The sequence below is a fragment of the Petaurus breviceps genome, unplaced genomic scaffold, assembly GCF_028583685.1.
Source record: "Petaurus breviceps papuanus isolate PSGF00001 unplaced genomic scaffold, PetGlider_PUasm1.0 185, whole genome shotgun sequence".
Lineage (NCBI taxonomy): Eukaryota > Metazoa > Chordata > Mammalia > Diprotodontia > Petauridae > Petaurus > Petaurus breviceps.
The window spans coordinates 15,397,164-15,421,292 of record NW_027185797.1 but is presented as its reverse complement, the minus strand read 5'-3'; the positions used below and the strand labels follow the sequence as shown (position 1 = coordinate 15,421,292).

General features: G+C 41.4%; 2 protein-coding genes across 4 annotated transcripts in view; both read right to left on the bottom strand.

Annotated features, from left to right (window-relative positions):
- Nucleotides 1-9,466, bottom strand: part of RPL15 (ribosomal protein L15) — a 431,201-nt gene extending 421,735 nt beyond the window's left edge. For both annotated transcript variants that reach the window (XM_069088484.1, XM_069088485.1), the window contains exon 1: nt 9,457-9,466. The gene's annotated coding sequence lies outside the window, so the exon portion shown is untranslated. The remainder of the gene's footprint in view (nt 1-9,456) is intronic.
- LOC138161686 (ubiquitin-conjugating enzyme E2 E2) overlaps nt 1-24,129 on the bottom strand; it is a 409,692-nt gene that overhangs the window by 123,421 nt on the left and 262,142 nt on the right. The window lies entirely within an intron of this gene.

The following is a 24,129-nucleotide window of genomic DNA, read 5'->3' as shown; positions in this document are numbered from 1 at the left end:
ATCACAAAGAGATTAAGAAATTACATGTAGAATCAAGGCTGTGTTTTTAAGCTCTGCTAAAATGGTGATCTAACCATATTTGGTTTAAATCAGAAATAGGAATTTGTGTTCCCGATCAAAGACACCACAGCACCACGTTCCAGCATCAAACGTTTACTCCGAGGTGTAGCAGCAAGCACCCCAGCATCCCCAGGGTGTCTGCCAACACAGGTTCTTGGATCTGCTTTGATAAAGGAAAGCAACTCAAAATGGGTTAACAAGCTTACTTTCATCAGTCAGATATGTATCGTTCACCTAGTTCAGGGGAAAAAGGTCAGCACCCCGAACTTCAAAGTATACATACAGATCAAGTAGACAGCTTTCCAAACTGTCCAACCATTACATCCATACCAAATCAACATCTGGGTTTCAACATCTGGGTTTTTCAAAGCCGGGGGTCTCTGGACAACGGCTTCCCAGAATCCATATCAAATGACAGAACACTTTTCAAAGTGAGCCCCAAAACAAAGCTACACATCAGGGCTTATATAGCCTTCTCCTGGCTCAGAGAATGTAACAACCTTATTGACTCACTGGCCAATCAAGAAGTATCTACTGAAAAACAAGCTTCCCACCCCAGGCTCCAGGTACTTTAGCCTAGGGGCAGGGAAGATCTTACAAATTTACATTCCCATTACACCAGGTAGCCCAGCAGTTGCATAGCTGCCTTCTACATGAGGGTGATTAGGAGCGACAATGATCACATATCAGGCTTCTCCAGAGAACATTCCCATATGTGAAGCCTTCAGCTGTAGCATTAGAAAATCAGGTTTATGAGGCAAATGGATATGATTGCCCATCTCCCTACATGGAAGTCTGACCAAAATACTAATACCAAGCCTTCTGTAACTATCAGGAACAGCATCCGAAGCCTAGGAAGAAGACTGGAAAACAGACCAGAGTCGGGAGTTATAGTGGAGGGAGGGATGGAAAATGACCCCTCCCTCCTGTTTTTTTTTTTGGGGGGGGGAGTACTAATTCAGATGGATCTCTATTTTGAGTGCAGACGAAATAAAAATAAATGGATAAATGGACCCAAGGCAGTTCACCTATTTTCTGTTCTTCTAGATCAGTGCTCAAGTGAAAATCTTCACTTAAGACAACTGAATCTTTGATTTGGAGTCTGCAAGCCCTGGATTTGAATCCTGTCTCACTTGCTACCTAGGACTTTGGGCAAACTGCTTTAGCTCTGGGGGCCATGGCTTCCTAATGTGAAGTGAGGGTATTGGAATAGGTGGCCTCTGCTGTCCCTTCCAGTTTTAAGTCACAGGCTCCTATTGTCTTGGGTGAAGGTGGCTTTCAAGATGGCCCAATCTACTAAACACAGGTGGAAGGACCACTTTCCATATGGAATGTTTGCATTTGGATGTTTACCAAGTTCTGAAAACTCACCTGTTTCTGTTTCCTTTCCTACCACATCAAGCACATCACGGCAGCCAGGTACCATAGTGCATGGAGCATTGGATTGGGAGTCAGGAGTCCTTAATTCAAATCCTTTCTCACACATTTACTAGCTGGGAGACCCAGTTCAAGGTTTCTCAGCTCATCGTTTCCTCATTTGCAAAATAGAGCTAATAATGGCACCTACCTCCTGGGCTTTTGGGGGGAATGAAATGAAGTAAGATGGAAAGTACTTTGGAAACCTTGGAGCAGCATGTAAATGTTGTAGTTGTCATTATCATTGCCACCATCCTATTGGAATATAAACTCCTCGAGGGGAGAGACTGTCCCTCACACTTTCCCTCCCTTCCTGCTCCAAAGTACTTGTCCAATACTTCTCTAAAATTCTTCTAGGTGAGAACAGGACAATTTGGGGCAGCAGTGAATAGCAGCCATCCTTCTATTCCATCTCATGGGATTTTGCTATTGGTAAGTTACTAAATGACCTCATTTTCAATGTTACTTTTCCCCCTTCACCCTCCAAAATACTGTGATATCACACTATGGTGGAAAGAGTAATGGTTAAGCATCAAAAGGCCCTGGTTCAAATCTCCGCTCTGCCACTTACTTCCCAAGTTTGGAAAAGTCATTTCATCCCTTTGGGCAACATTTCCACCATCTGTAAAATGTAAGGGGATGAATGAGATGACATGTAAGGTCTATTCCAGCTTAAAATCTAGGATCCTTCAATCTCACTGAAAGGAAAACTGTTCTTCTTGCTATTCCTTCCAGTCTTGCATAAGGTATCAGAATTGGGAGGAATCATGAGACCTTGAGGTAGAAGAGGCCTCCCCACTCAAACCCGTCTCATTGCATTTTAGGAATAATGAGGCCCAGACAGGTGAAAGTCATGAAGACCTAGAGGCAGCTAGTGGCGAAAGGGATGGAGTATTAGACTTGGAAACAGGAAGACCTGAATTCAAATCCTGCTTTGGAAACTTCTCAGCTGTGTGATTGCCTTGGGCAAGGCACTTACACTCTGTTGGCCTCATTTTTCTCATCCATAAAATGGAGATTATAATAGCACCTACCTCCCAGAGGTTTTAATAAAGATAAAAGAATATAGTATTTGTAAAGCACTTTACAAACCTTGATTTGCTATATCAATGCTATTATTGTACAAGAAGTGACCAAGTCGGTCAGTCTTCTGACTCCATATCTACTGTTTCATCCATTATATCATGGGGTTCCCCCCAAAAGCAGTAGAAAATCTCTATTTAAAAAAAACTGCTGAATTGTATTCCTTCTCATCCTACTGAACCTCACACCTTATAGAACAATAAATGTTTGTTTTAGAATGTATTTCAAACAATTTCATTCAGTTTAGAGTAGTGGTTAACTTGGGGTCCAAAGATCCCGAAGAGGGCCATGGATAGATTTCAGGAAATCTATGAACCAGGATGGATTAAAAAAAAAAAACCACATCTTTATTCCAAAAGAGTTGGTTTCCTTTGTAATCCTGTGTATTTTATAATAGGCATCTAAAAAACATACTTTTGAGAAGGGGGCTGCAGCCTTCACAAGACTAAAACAAACTCTTCCATGATGCCAAAAAGGTGAAGACCCCTGGTTTTAAGTATCTGTCATTCATTGACAGTACTATAGGTCAGAGGCACTGTGAATAGTGTGGACAGAATGCTCGTTTAAAAGAACCAGAGACCTGGGCAGAATGAATTTTGGATTGTGGATTCATACATGAACAAGGCAGAATGAAGCCTGTCTCTGTTTTTCACTATGATGATAGTTTTAAGTCTCTAAATAATAATAAAAAAAACTTTTAAAAACTCAGCATTCAACAATGAAAAAAATCCCATCATTAATGATATGGTTTTTAAAACCTCTGTGGCTGTTCTGATGAAAACAGAACAAGCATTTTGAGGGCCTGCTGGGTCCCCTAAAAGGAAGCGGCCAAAGCAAATGCACCTTCTAGGGCAGGGTGACTTACCAGTAGAGCTGGCTCCCTCTCTGGGGGACTCTGAAGCAGCAGAACTTAGCCCTTCCTGTTTGTTTTCTCTGATCTGGCCTATATTATACCCAGAAGCACTGAAGGTTGTGAGGAAGGTTGTATTCCTGCAAGTTTCACAAAAAATCTCTCCCTTGAGAAAGTCAGTTTGAAGGGGATTTCCCCCTGCTGTGCCTCCAGATTCCAGATGTTCAGATAAGGACTGTGTTTGGATTTCTAGCTGATTATTAGGTGTAAATTTAAAAGCTAAAGATCTGGACCTGCACACCGTAAAGGAAAGGGGGGTGGATTTGGTGTGAGAAATGACAGAAACATGAAATCTGGACAAAGTTAGAAAAGAAAAAAGTAGAAGCATTGGAGGTCCAGTGGAGACAGAGGAATGCCCCTGGCCAGCTGTGTAGCCTTCAGAGCCTCAGGATTCTCAACTGTGAAATAAAAACGTTGGTTTCAATGGCCCTCCCAGCTCTAAATCTATGACTCTATAGGCTTGAGGTAGAAAAATGCCTAAAACTTGTGTGATTTGAATTTTCTCCTGCCCAGCCACCAAGGCTAAAAGGATCAGCCTCACATCTGCCTCTTCGAGCTAAGAAATACAAAGAGGAAATCGCTAGTTAAATAATACAAGAAGAGGAAGCCAATGGTGCAATCTCCCAGCCATGGGGAAGCCTGACTTCCTCTAATTGCTCTCCACCCACGAGCTCTCTTTCTGCTTTCATCCCCAGTGAAGCCATCACTACACATCTCCCTCTCAGGTCCTTGCCAGTTCCAAATCCAACAGCCTGTGCTCAGTCTTCTTCATTTACAACTAAGCTGAACTATTCACCTGGAATTCAAAATAGAAAAAGTCCCTTGTTTATGGAGCACTTGGACTATTAAGACTTCCTACCTAAAGACTTTCTTCACTGACTCTGTACAATGTCCTTTCACCTAAGCATCACTGACAGGGTCCTAAAGCTCCTTCACCCTGACCCCTTTAGTTTCCATTTCCTCCATGGCCCATGTTACTTTGTATTCCCTTGTACACACTGCTTCCCTCAGTAGGCTATAAGCTCTTTAAGGATAGAGACTGGTCCAGTTTGGCCAGCACACCACTATAACCACCCTCCTCAATGCCTACCCCCCTCCCACATTGGTGACTGCCTCTCTCAGACCACTATTCTAGGAAATTCCCAGAAATCAGCTTGGTTATTATTCTCTTCATTATCTGAACTCAAGAAAGTGATATAGAAAATGTTAATAGTGCACATTATGTATAGAACTGTTTGTTAAATATTTACCAGCGTACTCATGATCCTAGACATATTTTACTTTGATTCCTCTTTCCCTGCCACTTCCTCCAGAGCCTCCTTACTATGAAGCCCCCTTTAGTCCCCTGCCCTAAGTCCCCAAACCAAGATCAGAGGTGTGCCAGTTGGCTCCTCTAGTGCGCCAGTCACCAAAGAGGCAACTTATCAGACCAAAATGCTCCTCCTCCCTGGCCACTACTTCCAAATGTTTGGAGTCTCCTCTTAGAATGTAAACTGCTTGAGTGCAGGGAGGAACCTTCTTTGCTTTCTTAATTTTATTCCTTGTGCTTAGCATGGGGCTTGGCTCATGGTAAGCACCTACAAATGTTCATTCATTCATCCATATATCCCCAATAAATGGCACATTTTAAGTATGAACTTAAAATGCTTATTAATCAAATGATTGAAATTGATCTGCCAATTCTACTCTGAAGCTTTTTTCCCTCAGTACTTTTCCAAAAGGGGCTACCTTATTATGGATAGAGTTATAGGATCTATGTGTGTCATAATGTATAAACTTCATTTTAATAAACATCATAGGAACACAGAATTAAAGATCCAAAACTGGGAAGAACCTTAGAAATCATCAGTCTTTCCTTTTACTAACAAGGAAACAATCCCAAGGAGGGTGACTTACCCAAAGGGACACAGAGGGAGCCAGAAATGGGATTTGAATATACAGACTCTAAGCCCAGAGCCAGAATTCCTTCCACTATGCCATGCACAGGGCTACCAAAATTACCCAGTTGAAGAAATGCTATTCCAATCTATAAATATACATCTATTGCATCAGTGCAATAGTCATTGGGATGACATCGTACAGTTGATACAGAACTAGTTATGTCTTTGACAGAGAATTCTGTCAAATTACCTTTTTCCTTAAGAAAAAGTTTGGAGCAGAGTGTGATGGAAAACATAGACACATTTAACACAAAGTGGATGTTAATTGGTGAAATTTATCTACCTTTTTCTGTTACATTTTTTTCCTTGTTTAGAAATTGACTGAATAAAAGTACCAATAAGGATCCAGTAGAGAGGTTCCCCAACTTTACTGGTAGAGAAGGCCTTAATGTCTCAGTGCTTAGACCAAAAGAAATGTTTATTTAAATTGAAAATATCCTGGGGTGCCCCTGTGAAGCATTCCTGTGAGTTTTTTGGGGATGCCACAGGACACAGTTTGGGAATAGTAGACCTAGCACACGGATTTTCAATGGAAAAGTTTAATATTTTAATTCCTTAATTCAGCATTCTCATTATGCAAGGTCTGCAAAACATCAGAAGGGAAGTCTTCTCTGCTCTAATTCACAAAACAGTTATTTCTATTATGATGTTCTATGAGTCCTCTATCAATTTATTCTCTGCAAATATGACTACTCCATTCATGACCATAGTGTGCTGATTATTGCAAGTTAATTAAAAAAAATGATAATCCTGTTCCTAGTTTATTCATCAAAATCAGGTTAAAATAAAGACAAATGAAGTACTTCATTATGGAAATTCATGAATAGTTGAAGAAAAGATCCCTATGTGCTATAATTGGCTAAATAAAGCTTAAGCCCTACCTCCATCCTTGATATATGCACAAAAATTCTAGGAGCATAGGGAAATCTGGAGAAATCCAGATTACCATGGAGTGTCCCCAAAACAACTCAAAGCAATAACAAGAACCACTCAAAGCAGGGAGGAGACCACATAACACAAAGCTGCTGTGCCAAGGTTAGCAGTAAATACAGCAAATGAGAATCTAAAGTCATCTGGATTCCGCAGTGGAGAAAGAGAAAGGGAAATGCATTTGGAGTTACAGAGTCTGGATTCAAATCCTGGCTCTGCCATTTGCTCCCCATGTGATGTCGGGCAAATCACAGAACCTCTATGGGACTCAGTTTCCTCATCTGTAAAGCAAGGGAACTGGATGAGATGTTATTCAAGGTCCCTTCCAGATTTAAATGGATGACCTTCATTTCTATTCTTAAGGATGTAAGCATCTTCGGATGCTTCATTTACTAACAAGCACTTTAAAGTTTTCAAAGGGCTTTACGTCTAATAGATGTAAATGTCATGTAAGAGATGTCAGGCTATCCTCATCATGACCCTGTAAGGGTTTTATTATTATCTCCATTTTACAGATGAGGAAACAGGTTGACAGAGAAGGCAGATGACTTGCCCAGATCACCTTGCCCAGTCAGTGTTTGTGGCAGAATCTGAAATCAGATTTTCCCACCTTGGAACCCAGGCCTCTGTCCACATTTTAGAATTTTATTCCGATGACATGAATACAAAGATTTCAGGTAGTACCACTTTTTAGCTCCTGGACCAGGGAAATTATCTGGTATAGGCCCTTCCCCTGGATATGCGATAAGCTTCTCTTTTTTGTCTTTGTCCTTGAGATCCCTAAGCAGACTCAGTGCATCACCTGTAACACTCAGCTAAACAACCAAGTGTGTTGGTTGTGGTCCATTAAGGTAAACAGTCCCCAGTAACCTGCATGGGAGAGTACTGCCAGGCAACGTGATCTCTCTGTGCACCTCCCCATGATCAGGTAACCACAGGAGCCTCTCTTGCCTACAAACAGCCTTAGTGCCAGAAAGAAATTCTAGTTGCTACCTTTCTAGCATCGCTCATTTAATGTCCCTCAAAGAAAGTCCCGAGCACAGGAGTTCACTGGGAAATGCAGAATGGGAAAATGATTAAGAGACCCTTTTATCCCTCCCCTACTCTAGTTACTATGGCTCTTAATATCATAGTACTTTTTTTTTAAGCTAAGGAAATAACAAACTTTGTCCTTTGTTAAGACGGGGAAATCAATTTCTGATTGTTCCAGCAAACAGAGAAGATGAAATGTCACCAATGCAAATAGAACTAGGCAGGCTTGGCAAAAATTTTGATTTATGAACATGGTTTTTGGGGACAATTGATGGATATCTGTTTTTTATGTCACCTTCACTTCCTAATAAATCTCTCCTCTTTCCTTCTAGAGAGTTCCATCTCATTAAAAAAAATCAAAACGAATGACCAGTTCCACAAGACTAGCCAGCACATCAAACAAGTCTGCCAGCTTCTCCGGCGCTCCCACTCTCATCTACAGAAAAGGGAGGGAGGGAGCTTCATGCTCAACTCTTTGCTGAGGCCAAACTTGGTCATTATAATGCCATAGCTCTGTCTCTCTCTCTTTTTTAATGTTTTTTTTTTATAGTTTTTAAGAAGAGTACTTTTAAATTTAACTATAGTAGAGATTGAACATATAATATTCATTATAAATATAAATGCAGCATATAAAAGAAAAAATGATTGAGGTCAAACAAAGGTCTGTCCATAGCACTGCCTTGCACAGGTCATTTCACTGGCTCCTATGGCTGTTTAGATAAAATAGAAACTCTTCTGTCTGAACTTTAAAGTTCTTCCCAATCTAGCTCCATCCAACCCTCCTGGGTCCATTTCCCATCACTCCACTGATGCACTCTGCATTCCGGAAAAACTGGCCACTTGTAGTTCCCTGGAGATGAAATTCTGTTTCTTTACTTCGTGCCTCTGCACAGGCTGTTCCCTTGCCTGTGCCCGCAAAGCTCCTCCTCCTTCTCCTCATGGGCTTGGACTGCTGCCATCTCCTCTTTCAGGACCCCCTCTTGCCCCCCACCCCAGCTGCTAGCACCTCCCTCTTGAAATGTGTTATTTACTTTTTATAAATTTTATACCTATACAATACACATTTGTGTGTATATGTGTACATTAGTTTGTGTATTTGTGTATTAGTTTCCCAGATACTGTAAGCTCTTGGAGGGCAGGGAAGGTTTCTTTTAAGTCTGAAGGCCCAGTGCTTAGGCAAGTATCCAACTCAAAGCGGGGACTCAGTGAAGGCTTGCTGATAGGCACCCTAGACTATTAGCATCCCTTCCCTGAAATGGCTTTGTTGTGTCTGCACTGACATCTTTGTATAGGCCCCTGTGCCTCCCCACTGCTTCTCTCCACTCAGCAACAGATATTCCATTAGAGAATATTTTCACTTTTGTTTGGGGCAGTTGGCATTTAAAAATAATAATGACAATAACTAGATTACATATGATTTGTATGATTTTTATTAATCACTTTTATGATTTGTGATGTGTTTAACAGGTATTATCCTATTTGGTCTTCATAATAACCCTGTGAGATAGGTGCCTTTATTAGCATTAATTATGACTTTTCCAGTGTGTAACAGCTACCTCAAATGCGAAATGAAGTGAAGGTGTTGGTGGGTGGGGAAGAAGAGGGGTTCTGGTTTAGAGTAGCCAACAGACTGGGATAGAGGATGGAGAGCTGGGGACAAAGGCTAACACAGACAAGAGGCCTCTGGAGGGAATCCAAGAACAGCTGGGCTTCAGGACAAGGTGTAGAGCAAGGAAAACCCTGGGCAATCCCTGGTGGCAAAGCTGGACCCTGACCGTCTCCCTGCCGCTGCCACATAACTGGTGCCATTGTTGTCTTGCCAGCAATCACGAGAGAAAGAGACAGGTAAAGGAAGCAGGTGATGAGGGCTACAAGTCTTTAAGCAACGCAGCAACAGCTAGGCTGAAAGCCCATCAGGAATGATTGCCGAAGCAAGTCCCAGAGGGAGGAAAAGTAAAGGGAAAAAAGCCAAAATGACCATGATACTATTAACCCGGCAGCAACGAATCAAAACAAAAAACCAGGCCCACTTAGCTTACAGGGAGCACTTAATATAGGTTTGCTGAATGAAAGCAGGGTCTGAAGCCCCATGTACAAATGCCCAGGCTTTTATGTGCAGAGGCTGACGAGGGAGAAGCTCCAAGCTCCACTCTCTGGTTGGCTCAGCATCCAGCAGCAAGGCTGAGAGTAGGTCATGATTGGAAATAAAGCTGGTAACAGAGGGCGGGTGATGAACAAGATGTCTGCACAGATAAGGACCTAAATAAAGAGGCTGTAGGCTCTTTGCCCCCTCGCCCCAAATCTAGGCCAATCTGAAAATTCTAGGTCAATCAAAATGTGAGCCAACTGCTCTAACGGACCTATGTCCTGACAGAGGGATTCTGTGATTGAGACATCATGCCATCCTCCAGGCTGTCCCATCCTGTGGGACTCTCATTCGTTTCTGGGACTGTTAAGTCAACAAGGTTTTATTAGTTACTTACTATGTGCCAGGTACTGTGCTAAGTGTGAGGAGCCAAACACAGATAAAAAGAAAAGGTGATCCCTACTCTCCAGAAGCTTACACTCTATTGGGAGAAGGCAACGCATAAAACAGGACTGAGAGCAGGGGTGGGTATGTACCTTGGGGGGGGGATATGGTGGCAAAGCTGGGCCTTTCTTCAAAACGGAGATTCTGGAAGGGACTCACCAGTGGGAGAAAGGGACCTCAGGGGAAGAGGAAGAAGGTCACCCAAGGCCTGAGAAAAAATGTGAGTTTGACACAGAAGGGCAAACCAATATGGTTGGGAATCCTTGCTTTCACCAAGCAGAGTGAGGATGTCAGTGAAGCCCAAAAATGGTCCAGCAGTTAGTCCTGGCTCTTGCTATGTCTCCAGCTCATCTTCTTTTTGTTTCTTTATACATTTCTTTAAGGACACCATGGAATAATAGACTTAGAGCTGGAAAGACCCAGAGAGGATGAGCCAGTTTGATCAAACACACAGGTGGTAAGTGGCAGATGCAAGATCCAAATCCATAGCCTCTGCCTCCAAATCCTGTACATTTTCAACTATTACGACCTTTATTGTGCTTTAAAAAACATAATTCCTCATTTGTCCAAATCATTAAATAACTTCATTTCTTTTAATAGAAACAGAAACTTCCTGAAACACATACTAGGTTGATTACATCTTAATACAAAAGCATCTGAATAAATTTGTGGTTGTTTAGTCATTTCAGTCACATCCAAGTCTTCATGACCTCATTTAGGGTTTTCTTGGCAAAGATATTGGGGTGGTTTGCCATTTCCTTCCCCAGCTCATTTTACAAATGAGGAAACTGAGGCAAACAGGGTGAAGGGACTCTCCCAGGGTCACAAAACTACTAAGTGTTTGAGGCCAGATTTGAACTCAGGAAGATGAGTCTTCCTGACTCCAGGCCCAACACTCTATCCACAATGCCATCTAGCTGCCCCTTGCATAAATAATATAAATATTTCACTCCACGTTAACCAATTATATATATAAACTTATTGTTCAATGTTTATTCCTTTCACTCCTGAATTAGCACAGCAGACTTGTCAAACATCTCTTTCAATTAGCCCAACTACAATGAATTTACTTTTATAAAGTCACTTCCAATATCTAGGCCTTTGTTTCCTCATCTGTCAAATAAGACCAGAGAATCAGATAATCACTAAGGGCTCTCTTCCAACTCTAAATGCTACAATTTTAAGAAAATTCATGATTCTTGAACACTTTTTTACCAAAGGGCTCCAACCTGAGCCCATAATGTCTCCTGGGGATTGTACCACTAACCTGTCTTTCCAGTAGGTGATTTGGGGGCACCCAAAGGCACCAGGTACACTCAAACTGTTAGAAAAACATGCACATAAAAACTACAACCCCGTTCTTTTACAAGGCTTAAGGAAATAGAGTATATAGTTATCACACTCTTCAATTTTAGGTCAAAAACAGTTGTCCAGTTCTACTGCTCTTATGATACTTGTATTACCAGACTATCACTTACTGTCGCTTATGATTTTTATCTGAAACAAATGTGAAAATAGTGCCCCAAGTTTTATGGACTTAGGCTAACCTCAGAGCTAATTACTTGGAATTGATTTTTCTACCTTTGATTTCAGTTGAATCATCTCCTTGAATTTCCCTTAGAGGGACTAGAGGCTAGATTTGTAAAAGAAAATAATAAAAGCAATCCCCAAATATTTTAGAATGTGCATGTGGAGACATTCGTAGTACCTCCAGGGACAGAATGAAATGCCCTGATAGAATAATAATAGTAGCTTATATTTACATAACATTGTAAAGTTTACTACAAGCATTTTTTCACTTATTTTTCCCACAACAGAGATGAAAAAATTGAGGTTAAAAGGGAAAAAAAGGTTACTCTATTGGCCCATAGTCACACAACTAGCAAACCTCAATGCTCCTCAAACCCAGGGCCTCTGACTCCAAGACTGACACTACAAACATCACAGACAACCAGACACCTCCTTCTCTGGGCCTTTGGGTGTCCCCAGATCTCATCTTGGAAAGTCAGGTTGTTAGCATCCCCTAGAGACACCATGATATTTAGCTGTAGCAGGGATTCCTCCAGACTATTTGCTAGCAGATACAATATTCCTTTCTCCAAAGTGTCACTGCCAAGATGGAATCAGGCAGGGGAAGCCTTTGGGGATTGGGGGACAGTGCCACTCCTAGTTATGTGTCCCTCCCACTTGCCCTGTTCTCCTTTGGGAATTCTGGTGAGCCATGTGGAAGGGAAAGGTGGTACTGGGGTGTCATGGCGGTCATAACCCAGAGAGTAGCTTGGCAAAAGAGGTATCACAATGTAGACCCCAATCTTCTGGCTGGGAGCCCTCGCTATAGAACAATCCTGGGGGTAACGAAGGCTTGGCTTCTCCATGGTTCGAGGTTATGCTTCCTCTCCTTACCCAAGATCATTATCCTCGAGGCTTCTCACCCTCTTAGAGAAAGGCCCTATACAGAACAGAGCAGGCCCGGAAGACTGAAGATGGAAATAATCAAGAGCAGAATTCCCCAAAGCAGCTGTATGACAGGCAGTGATTTGTACAATGTAAGCTCCAAGAGGGCCAGGATGGTTTCCTTTTTAGTCTTTGGATTAACAGCACCTTGGACAGTGCCTTGTGCCTAATTGGCACTCACCAAATGCTTATGGAATTGAATTGAATTTTGATTCCGGCATGTGGAAACTTGGGATGGGAGAGAGAAACGGAGGGAAGAAGAGGGAGAGAGGGGAGGGAGGGAGACACTGAGTGTCTCTGCACAGAATAACATTTGGGGAAAAGAAGAGAAAGAATGTTGGTTCACCAAAGGAAAACAGGTTTTTGCAGTTATTTCAGCAATCAGAGCATTTCAGCACCAAGCTGTCAACAGATCACGTTTTTCTTCCCAATAGTTAGGATCCTTCAGGATAGGAAGAAACGACTAAAATGAGCATTATCTGGAAAATGGAATAAATCAGTGTTCTACTCTCCAGGTACTTGTTTAATCATGTATAATACTAGGGAAAAGGCAAGCCTGATGTATTCATTATAAAATGTGCTGCTTTTTCTGCAAGCGAATTACTTGTCAATTTGACAGGTTCAATTCAGCTTAAGACATTACCATGGTACTTGATCACGTTAAAGGCACAATATTTAGAAAAGTCTCCATGATCAGAGTGGAACTTTTAACCAATTAGAACAAGGAGGGAGATTCCTGGGGAAGCCATTATCTGCTTGAATGAGGAAGACTTGCTAGGGCAGTTGTCAGTAATAAATCAGATAAAGGGCACATTAGCACCTGAAGGGACTTTAAGGATCTTTTCATTGAACCTCTAAATTTTACAGGTGGGGAGACTGAGGCCCAGATAAGTTGAATGATTTGCCCAAGGTTACTTGTAGGTCTTTGGGCTCCCAATCCAAAACTCTTTCACTTAGGCCAATGACTGACACATAGTAAGTGCTTAATACATGTTTGCTAATTGAGTCCACTGCCTATTGTGACATAGAGAAAGCCACACAACCTCAGTGGACCAGATTTGGAATTGAACTAGCTAACGTCTGTGTTCTCTTTCATCTCTAAAGATGGTGATTCTTTTCATTATCTCACATCTGCAGTGCCTTCAAGGTCCCTTCTGGAAAATTTGGAGCATAGATTTGAATTCAGTAAGACTATTATTGCAGAATACAGTTTGGGGAGTGCTGACCCAGAGAAAGAAATAATCAACTTCCATCAAATTCTTTCTTCTCCTTTAATGTGGTTAATTCCCACCCCCAACTCCTCTCAGCACAAGGAAGTAGAATAATTATAGTCTTATTTAATTCAGGTATACCGTTAAGTCTCTCTTAAAATTTACTACAATTGCTTCTGTCAGGTAAACTAAATTACTCAGAACAAACTCATTTGGCCAGAGAACACTCTGGGGCTTAAAACATTGGTGAAACTTGACAATGCTAGGTCCATCCAGCTGGGCTTATGGAGTTATCCTGGGATTAATGGTGGAGAGTTCATGGTACACTCTGGAGAAAAATGGAGGAAATAAAGCCTAGTTTTATTCCAAAATCATGTTCTACACAAAAGAATTTTTGCTATGTACGTATAGAATCTCCTATTTATTATTTTAGAGGAAAAGTCTCACTAGCACTGACCCTGTCTAATAGATCTCCTAGTCAGAGGTTTAGAGGAACCAAAGCACCTAATTCTCTGGGTCGAGAATACTTTTTTAAAGCCACTAAATGAAGCATAATTGGCCAAAAGCAAAGCAGGCACTTCCCATCTTTCTAGCAGGCTTTGTTTCATTCACTTAAAGAACGTTCACTATGTTCTTACTATTTCAAGAACACTATACTAGGCACCATAGATATGAAGGAAGTAAAAGGATCACTCAGGCAGCTAGGTAGCACAGAAGATAGAGTGCTGGGCCTACATTCAGAAAGACCTGAGTTCAAATCTAGCCTCAGACACTTACTATGACCCTGGGAATGTCTCAACCCTATTTGCCTCAGTTTCCTTATCTGTAAAATGAGCTGGAGAAGGAAATGGCAAACATTCCAGTACCTTTGCCAAGAAAACCCCAAATGGGGTCACAACAGACATGACTGAAAATAGCTCAACAAGAACAAAAGGGTCAAAGGATTTTGAGATAAAAGGGAACTTAGCAATCATCTAGACTGATTCTTCAAGTTCCAGGGGAGGTAAATTTGGTCTGCTGGATTTGGGTGACTTTCCCAGTCACCAAGGTAGTAGGCAATAGGGTCAGAATTGGAATCCAAATTCTCCAATGCCAAGGCCAGTGTTCTTTCCTTTCCTGTCACCACATTGCCCAGATACAAGATGGCGTTGCTGCTCTTGCGTTGCTTATGGTTTGTTGGAGAGACAATGATGTTACCATGTGAAAATACTTAAATATCACAGAGAAGTAAAGGGATAAAGTCCGGACCATGATTTCAGGGCCATAGGGAGGTCCCGGTGAGGAATGTCTACTACCAGAGTGCCAGCAGAGCCTTCTTTGCAAGTTTCAGTTTTACTTTCCTAGAAGCCTCAGAAGTTAAGTAACTTGACCAAGGGCCACAAAAGCCAATATGTGTCGGAGACAGGACCTGAACCTGGATTTTCCTAATTCTGAAGCTAGCTCTCTTTCCACTATACCAGGTTTTCTTCCATAAGAAAAAAAAAAATGAAACAATGTAGGATTCAGAAAGGTGAAAGGTGAGAAAGAGACAAAGGGAATGGAGAGCTTAAGCAGGGGCACGAATGAATATGGAAACTATGTGGAGGGAAGGTAGAGAGAAAAAGGCCTGGCCAGAATGCAGGGAAGAGTGGGAAGTGAGGCTGGATAGAGTGACAATGGGCCAGATGGGGAAGCTGAGTGGCGATGGGATGTGAGAGCCAACAGGTAGTCATTTGTATACAGGTTTCAGAACAAAGGAGAGAGCTCTAAAGACCCGGGTTTGTTTCAGGCAAGGACCACTCAGTTTTGAGAAAATAAAACCTGGTGAAGTGCCAAATTTAAGCTTTCATTTTAAATAATTTTCAAATAACAAAGGGAAAAACTACATGAAAGTGATAACCAGATGCTGAAATCTCATTGAGGAGAAAATTAAAAATTAAAATACACTTAACAGAGATGTCTGTAATCAATATTATTTTTTTAACCCTAGCAGAGTAGAAACAGAGTGCCTGGTAGAGTTTGTATATTCTTTTTTAAGTCTTTTTAAATATTCATGTCATATTTACTAGGTACCCACACACTCACACACTTTCAGCTCTACTGCTTAAAAAAAGGCCATCTACTCTGACTCTTCACTTTATGATTGAGGTAAATTTGTTCTGTTGGGATTAGGTGACTTTTCTAGTGTCTAAAAATGGGGGGCCTATTATATGCAAAATTCCAGAAAAGACAACTGCTTATTTCTCATTCATATATTTACATTTAATAGAAATATGGTTAAAAGTCCATAATAATGCACACACGGAACCTTCCATATTATAGTCAAATTCCCTTCTAATGAATACAGTGGGCTTGGGATGTCTGAAGGTTAGACAAGCTGGCAAGAGACAAAGGCCAACTGCTAATTGATGAGGGAACATTACCAAGATGTCCCATCCCCATCCCCAGCAGTCTGCCTAGGTGATAGCTCTTCCCATTTCACCCACAAAGCAAACAACACATTGTCATTATAGAGGAGCCTGTCACAAGAAAAGAGAGAATTGGTTGTACAGGATAATATTCTGCAGAAAGTTATATGAAGTTATATGACCTCAGAACTTGGAAGAGATTAGGATCAAGGATCTGGTTTCCATGTTGGCCTAAAATCTGTTTAAAAATTTTTTTTCCTTGGATATAGGGTAAATTCTCTTCCCAGACACAAGTAGTTTGAATTAGCCAGTTAGTATCAGAACTTTATTCAAGATCTAACCTTTTTCCTTCCATCATCCTCCAATTCCAAATACTTTGGACTTCTTTTTTTTTAAAGATTATTTTTAAAATGAGAACTCTGTCCTTAGTCTTCCTCCTCCTCCTCCTCTTCCTTCTTCTCTCTCTCTCTCTCTCTCTCTCTCTCTCTCTCTCTCTCTCTCTCTCCCTCCCTCCCTCCCTCCAACATACACACACACACACATATGGCCTTGGTGATCCTATGAATCCTATGGTTACCATTATCAGCTCTTTGTGGACTAACACATCAACAGCCCCAATTTCTCTCTCATTTCTACGTTGTGTGTTAGACACCTACATTCACATCACACAACATCCTCAAACTCAAAATGTCTCAAACAGAAATCATCATCTTTCCCCACCAAATTCCTCCTAATTTCCCTATTCCTATCAATGCCACCACCATCCTCTCAATTTGACAGTCAGTAGAAAATGGATTGACAGGGAGAGAGACTAGATCAAGTGTGAAGCCATTGAAATAGTCCAGGGGAAAGAATGTGAGGGCCTGGACTAAGGTCATGACTGGGAGAATGGGGAGAAGGGTAGAGATGTTGTGGACAATTTTAGCCTCCAGTTTCTCCCATCTCCAATCCTTCATGTACACTGCTGCCTCTGTAATCTTTCAAATGAAAGATGTGACCACAGCACATCCCTCCTAACAAGCCTTCAGTAGCTCCCCAGAGGATAAAATGCAAACTCTTTGGCCTGGCATTCAAAGCCCATAAAATTGTGGCTTCACTCTCCCTTTCTGTGTTACACATTCTGTCTACCACCTCAAGTGGATAACTAGTCATCCCAACACCACCACCAGCTATCAGCACTTTAAAGCATGCAAAGCATTTTACATATATTGACATATTTCAAACCTAACAACAACTCTGTAACACAGAAGCTCTTTTGAGCCCTACTTTACAGATGAGGACACTGAGGCTGTGAGAGGCTAAGTGATTTGTCCAGCACTGTATTTGCCATGCCATGTTGCCTCCTGAAGGGATTCCCTCCTGTCTCTGCCTCCTGAAATTCTGAGTTCAGCTCTTTCTGGAAGCCTTCCTTTCCCATCAATACCCTGACAAAAAGGATCTTATCCTCCAATTTTATATACATTACATGGTTCTTTCCTTTGGCCTTTTTAAATCTTGTATCACATTTATTTGGGTACAAACTTTATCTTCCTGTTAACACTTCGAACTCCTTGAGGATGATGGTCAGATTGTGGGTGGCTTTTTGTTTTTCCTATCTCCAGTGCCTAGTGAAGGGCTTGCATAAATGGAAATGAATTAAATTGAACATTGCTGAGTTGGGGAGGAAAGTCATCAGTGAGACAACAGGTTAGGCCAGATGCCAAAATGGGAGAGGACAGGAAGAAAAGAGTCTTGATTGAAAGAGTAAAGGTGGTCATTAGCCCTGACTTGGGCTAAAGTAGAAAAACTTTGTGGACTTGTCCTACTGTGAGCCTTAAGCTACTTGAGAAGCTTGGGGCTGGAATGTGTCCTTTAGCCCTGACACAGATAGCAACTAAAACTCTCAAATGCCCACAGGCTGCAGGCAAGCTGACCTTGAACATGGGGTGCTGGACTATGTCTGCTAGGGTGGAACAAAGGGTTGGGTCTCTTCAAACCCTCAGCCCTGGCCTACACTCCTGAGACAGAATGGCCAGGAAATAGATAACAAGAATCTTATTTCAGTCCCTCATATATAGTACAAAGTCTTACTACTTATCATCTATCTGTGATTTCTACTTTCTTTCTGGATCTAAGTGGAAAAAAACCTAAGACTCTCCTTCTCTCTTCAAGGATGGAGCCTTTTAACCCTTAGTGGAAGAAAGTGAAACGAGTAGGTTAATTCCTATAGCCCTAAAAGAAAGTAAAGTGGGTATTGTCCTCCCCCTCGCCCCCCTCCAGGACCTACTGAAGCGTGGTGCAGCTGCTCTGTAACCCAAGGCCCCTTTTTTGCACACTCACCTAGGCAATGATGTCACAGTCCCCTTCTTCCACCTTGGAACTCTTGCCCAAAGAGCCACCATCACCAATTACTTGCTCAGAACTAAGTCCTAGATTATATTGCCTGGTATAAGGAAAAGGGTGAAGAAGAGAGTGGGGGTAGCCCTCTTTCCTGTGGCAAGTATTTCTGGCCTCAAAAGTTTGGAATGTACTTTCCCCAAGAACAGTGTTACCCTTGTGAGATAAGAGTATACTTAATGTATATTTCAGGTTATGGAAGCTTTGGAGTCTGGCCTAGGGACTACCCTGTCACCCCTCTGCCCCACTATCAGGTCTGTATGTAACACTGTCCCTATGAGAAAATGCATTTTAAACTCCAAATTATATGTAAATACTGGGAACATGATTTGTTCTGTTGGGGACAGCCTGCAAGGTACACGGCACCTTGGACAAAGCAGCTATTCAATAAAAATGAGTTGACAAAATTTAATTTATAACAATTAATGTTCTACAGCTGCCAGAGAGAGGGTTTTTTTTTTAATTGCCTGGCAGATAAGGGTGAATTAACTTGGATATCCTTAAATATTCTCTGAATGACTGTGCTGGCACTAGATTATTTGCTGGTGGGTGAAGATTTGGAGGATTATGAAAGAATATTTGTCTTCCTTTGTATTTTGAGACATTTTCATTACATGTATTTACATATGAAACAACCGCTCGTCATAATACAGAGGCAATATTGCAGAGAGGATAGAAACATGGCACCACAGGATGGGGGGAAATGCTGGATTCGGATTCAGGGGTCCAGGCCTCAAATTCCACCTGACACTTATTTTGTGACCTTTGACAAGTCATTAGAGGCCTCAGTTTCTTCATCTGTTAGAAGTGGCTGTTAGACTAGATTTCTAGGGGCCCCCTCTCTTTGCTCTAGCTAGGATCCTGTAAGTATTGGGCTTTGGGGTTGGATTTGAACTCAGGGCTTTTTGACTCCTCAAGGAGTTTGAAGTCTTAACAGGAAGATGAAGTTTGTACCCAAATAATGATCAAGAAACCTGGGTTAATCTCCTGCTTCCAACCCCAACGACAAACACCAAAGGACCTACCTAACCTTTACAAGCCTCAGGCAGCTCACTAAAACTCACCAAACTCATAATCTCCTAGATGGAATATAACCTGTCTTGTTATAAGGCAGTGTGCACATCAGGAGGGGACTCTCAACTGGGAAAGCCACAGATCCTTGGAAGAGTCACATCATATTTTAAGCCATTACAAAATATTTTTCAGAATGCTTATTAATCTCATCACTTTGGGGGCTAGGCTCTTGAGGCTGCGGCTTTCTCTCTAAAGAACTTCCTCACTGAGATTACTAGCAATTGTTCACTTGTGGTATGACCAAGCTACACTCCCTGCCAGGATCATTTGGCAGGAAATCAGTCTGAGTCAATGCCGATGATCATTAGAGGCACGAAACAACTGCCACAGTGATATCTATACACACATTATTAGTGGCCAAGATTATAGTTCAGCTCCCAAACTCTTTTGTACATCCTAATTTCCCCAAAATTTTATGGCCCTGAACACATTAATTATAATTGGCTTGATCATACTATGGCCAGCAATTTCCCCTCTATTTTTTTTTTTAAGTTTTGAGTAGAGAACCATGCTATTGGAAGCAACAAACTGTGAAGATTGAGTATAGGGAAAGAGAGCTTAATGTTGTAATCAAACAAAACTTATAAATATGATATGCATAAGAATTACCTTATTATGAGTATAGCAATTAAGCATAATTAGTACAAAACTACTGTAAATGATTGCAAATTGCTGCTAATTTTACCTGGTCAAATGAAACATTTCTAGGGTTAGGAAGATCTTCTGAAGTTACTGTACTGTTATATTACAAGTAGTGGGAGTAATGCATCCCATGAAATACTCACATGTATTCAAGCCCATATTATATGAAGTTATGGTCATGTAAAGTATAGTAACTGGTTCTAACCCAAAGAAAAGATGACCTGAAAATTCAGGTAATGCAATCACTTCAGGGAGATTTATTATTGGGCCTAATTGGAATCTAGCAGGATCCAAAGGTCAGGGGGACCCAGTGCCTAGGATGTGCTAATGGGAAGTCACCATTCCAGCTTTAGTATTACTTGCCTTTAGGTGTTGGGAGTCATAACACAGAATCCCTTAGGGCTTCCTTGCCTAAGGTAAGGCAGAACCTTCTCTAGGCTGAAAGTTGTCTCTTTAAGGAGTGACAAAGTTCAGAATGTAGGAAGGCCGACTTCAGGCTGCAGGCTCCACACAGCTAGCTGGTGGAGGGGAGAGAAGGAGGGCAGAAATAGTCTCTTTTCTTCTCTCTCCACCCCCACAACTTGTCTCTGGGTCTAGAATCCACATGTCTCCAGAAGGCCCAGGGAGCAGTGTTGTGTCCCACCCAATCTCCCCTACTTGGAAGGGAAGTAGGGATTGGGATAGCAGATGCCTTCCTTCCATTGTCTACTTTGGGGCTGGAGAGCCAGAGGTTAAGCCTCATCCAAAGCGCTTTACCTATACTGTTCAAAGTTCAGACCAGGGGGAACATGATAGCTGCCTTCAACTATTGATGAGATGCCATCCTGAAGAGAGATCAGGCTCATTCTGCTTGCCCACTCCCTTCCCCCCCAAAGGATAGAATTTGGAGTAAGGAGTGGAAGCTACAAAGGGACAGATTTAGGTTTGATGTTGAGAGAATTAATTATTTCTCTCTTATATTGATAAGTAGTTATTGAATTAGGACTAAGGTTTTTCCCCTTCCTATTTCCTCATTCAGATATCAGCCCACACAAGTTATCCAGTCAACCTCTGAAGGGCAGGGGTGATGATGAGTTGAAATACTGGGTGAGATGTACCCAAGTGGAGGAATTTAGATCTGATCAAAAGGTAAAGAAATTCTGGTCCATGTGAAGTGGTGAATTCCAGGTCATTACGTTCTGCTCAGGCTTGGGGGGTGAGGAGGAGAGATGGGGAAGGAGAGGTAGGTAAGATCTTTTGTCTAGATTGCCCTAGACTGGGTGGTCTGGGAAGAGATGTCTCTTTGTGCAAGACTGAGTGATCAGTCAGGCCCCAAAGACCCTCATTAGAATAAGCCCACCTCTCATTCACTCTCTCATTACTTATTAATCAATCAGAGTTGATTTCCACTCTCAGGAATACCCACTCTTCCAAGAGCATATAAGCACTGAGTGGGTTCCATGAGGGGTCTTTGGTTTAGGAGAGACAGCCAAATGACCCTCTTATTAATTATCTGCTAGCCATAATTAATAAAATCATTAATTACCCAGAAACTTTTTATACATAACAATATCAAGAATAATTAGAGCTCTCCAAAGCTGAATAGGCTGCCTCAAGAGGTCGGGGGTTTCTCACCCACTAGAGATTTTCAAGAAAAAACTGATTGGCCATTTATAGGTCATGTTACAGAAGGGATTCTATGATTAAAAAACCTTTGGAAGATTAAAAGATAGAGGCCATCAGCCATTCTCATTTTGGTATAAATTGGTCCATTCAGATTATTTTAGACCCATATAGTTAAGGTCATGAATATTTTGAAGGTGAGATTAGGGAAAGAATGAAAGATAATTGTAAAGTAGGGAGAGCTTTGGCAAAGCCAAGGCCTGGGAGGCTTGGTTGAAGAGCACTTTACAAACACTAGGTCTTTCTATCCCCACAACAGGCCTGGGAGGCAAGGAATATAAATAAAAGAATTTTACCTAAGAGGAAAGTGAGACAAAGGTTAGATGACGTGCCCAAGGTCACACAACTAGAAAGTGTTTGGGGTTGGATTTGAACTTCTTGACTACAGGTTCAGCTCTATCCTGTGACAGCTAGCTGCTGCCTTAGTGTGAAGCAAACCCTAAACATCTGGAACGTATTATCACATCATGGACCCCTCATATATGGAGGAAGATAGTCTGCCTGGAGGGCCCATATGCAGGAGCCTTTTCCCAGGTCAGTTCAGCTGTTAATTCTATTGGCACCTAGTGGTACAGTGACTAGGCCACTAGGACTGGAATCTGGAAGACCCAAGTTCAAATTCAGCTTCAGACACTTCGTAGCTGTGTGAGCCTAGGCAGGCATCTTTGTCTCCCACGGTTATTGCAAGGATCAAATGAGATGATACTTGTAAAGTGTTTGGCGCAGTGCCTGGCAGAAGGGGCTTTATACATCCTTCCTTCTTTCTGTCTTTCCCTTTTCAGGTTTCAGTCTTTAATCTAACTGCCTCTCTTCCTTCCCAAGGATGCCTCATAGGTCTTTCATCCCCTTCAGGACCAAGAAATTCAGACACACACGTTTTAGAGAGAGAGAGAGAGAGAGAGAGAGAGAGAGAGGTATATAGAAAGACATATTTATATATAGATATACCTACATATATATGTACATTTATGTTTACAGAGTTGTAATGAAAGCATGCATTCATATTCAATTTATGTGAATGTTATGAATAGACAACATAAACATAGAAATCCTGCTAGACTATGAAGACATCATATTAGAATGACTATAATATAGTGACAGTAACAGTAAGACATTCTTGAATTATACTCTATGACTTTATAATATTTCAAAGTGAATGATTCTAATCTTGTTATTAAAACTAAGAAATGTTACAATATATACTAAATAATTCCATTGTGGGACACTTATGACAAATAACTCAAGCTTTTTCTTAGGTTTTCTAAAGCCACCAGAACTGGAGAGAATTACGGTTTGGTGTAATTTCAGAAAATCCCAGATAGCAGATGAAAATAAAATTTAATATAAATGTCACCTCATATAGTCATATTACTCTTGAAATAACATCATTTTATTGAAGCAGTTTGACTTTTCAGAATGTGCAGTGCAACCAAGCCATTTCAAACAGAAATGCTACATTCAATAAAAAAAAAAAAATGACCAGTCTTCATGAGCACATCAGAGATGGGCTCTGTCACCAGGAAATGGCCCAAGGTTCAGATGAAAACCATGAGATCGCTGGCTTATGCGGTCAACTAAAAACCTATTACAAATGCAATTAGAGTTTATCTATTTTGTACACCCCTAAATAAGAATACACCCTGAAGAGTAAAAGATAACATTTCTTCAAGGCCTAAGGACTGGGAACAGCTGCCTGTCCCAGTGACTGGAACAATCAGAACAAAGGAGGTCTGATTTGGAGGACCCAAAATTATCAATTCATGCTAACTCCTCATTTTGTTTTTCTCTTGAATCCACTCTCCCCAGGCTGTTGAACCACACCTCATTTCACTTCCTGATTTCTTACCAATGACACACAAGCTTATGACAAAAATAATAAAAGAATAAACAATGTTTGATAGCACAGCTGCATTGCTAGGCTGAATCTGGTGAAGCCTAGGTCTGCCTTTGTTTGGGAATGGGGATTTTACTGGGAAAAGGAATTCTCAGTGCAGGACTTCCTCTACCAATGTAGCTCATCATCTTCTCTGCTTCTTGCAGCCCTGGAAAGTAGCCTAGAGCAGAGGACTAGCACTGGGTGTTGGGGATGATACTCCCCAGGGTGGCCCAAATTGGATTAAAATGTAAATGGCTAAGATTTAACAAAATGAATAAAAATACAATGAATCATAGCTGACATTACATTTTTAAAAGTAAGTCAGCATGTCCGGTTTAGTGGCCCTGTTTCCATCAGAGTTCGACACCACTGACCCAGAGCAATAGAGATGCTAAGTGACTGGCCCAGGGTCCCACAGCTGGTATCTTGGCCTTTGGTAAGTAATGACATATATCACTGACTAGATCTTGTGAGATGAGACCAGTAAAAACAATCTTTTCCTTCTGTCTGTCTGTTGCTTGAACTTAAAGGTTTAGAACAGATTTC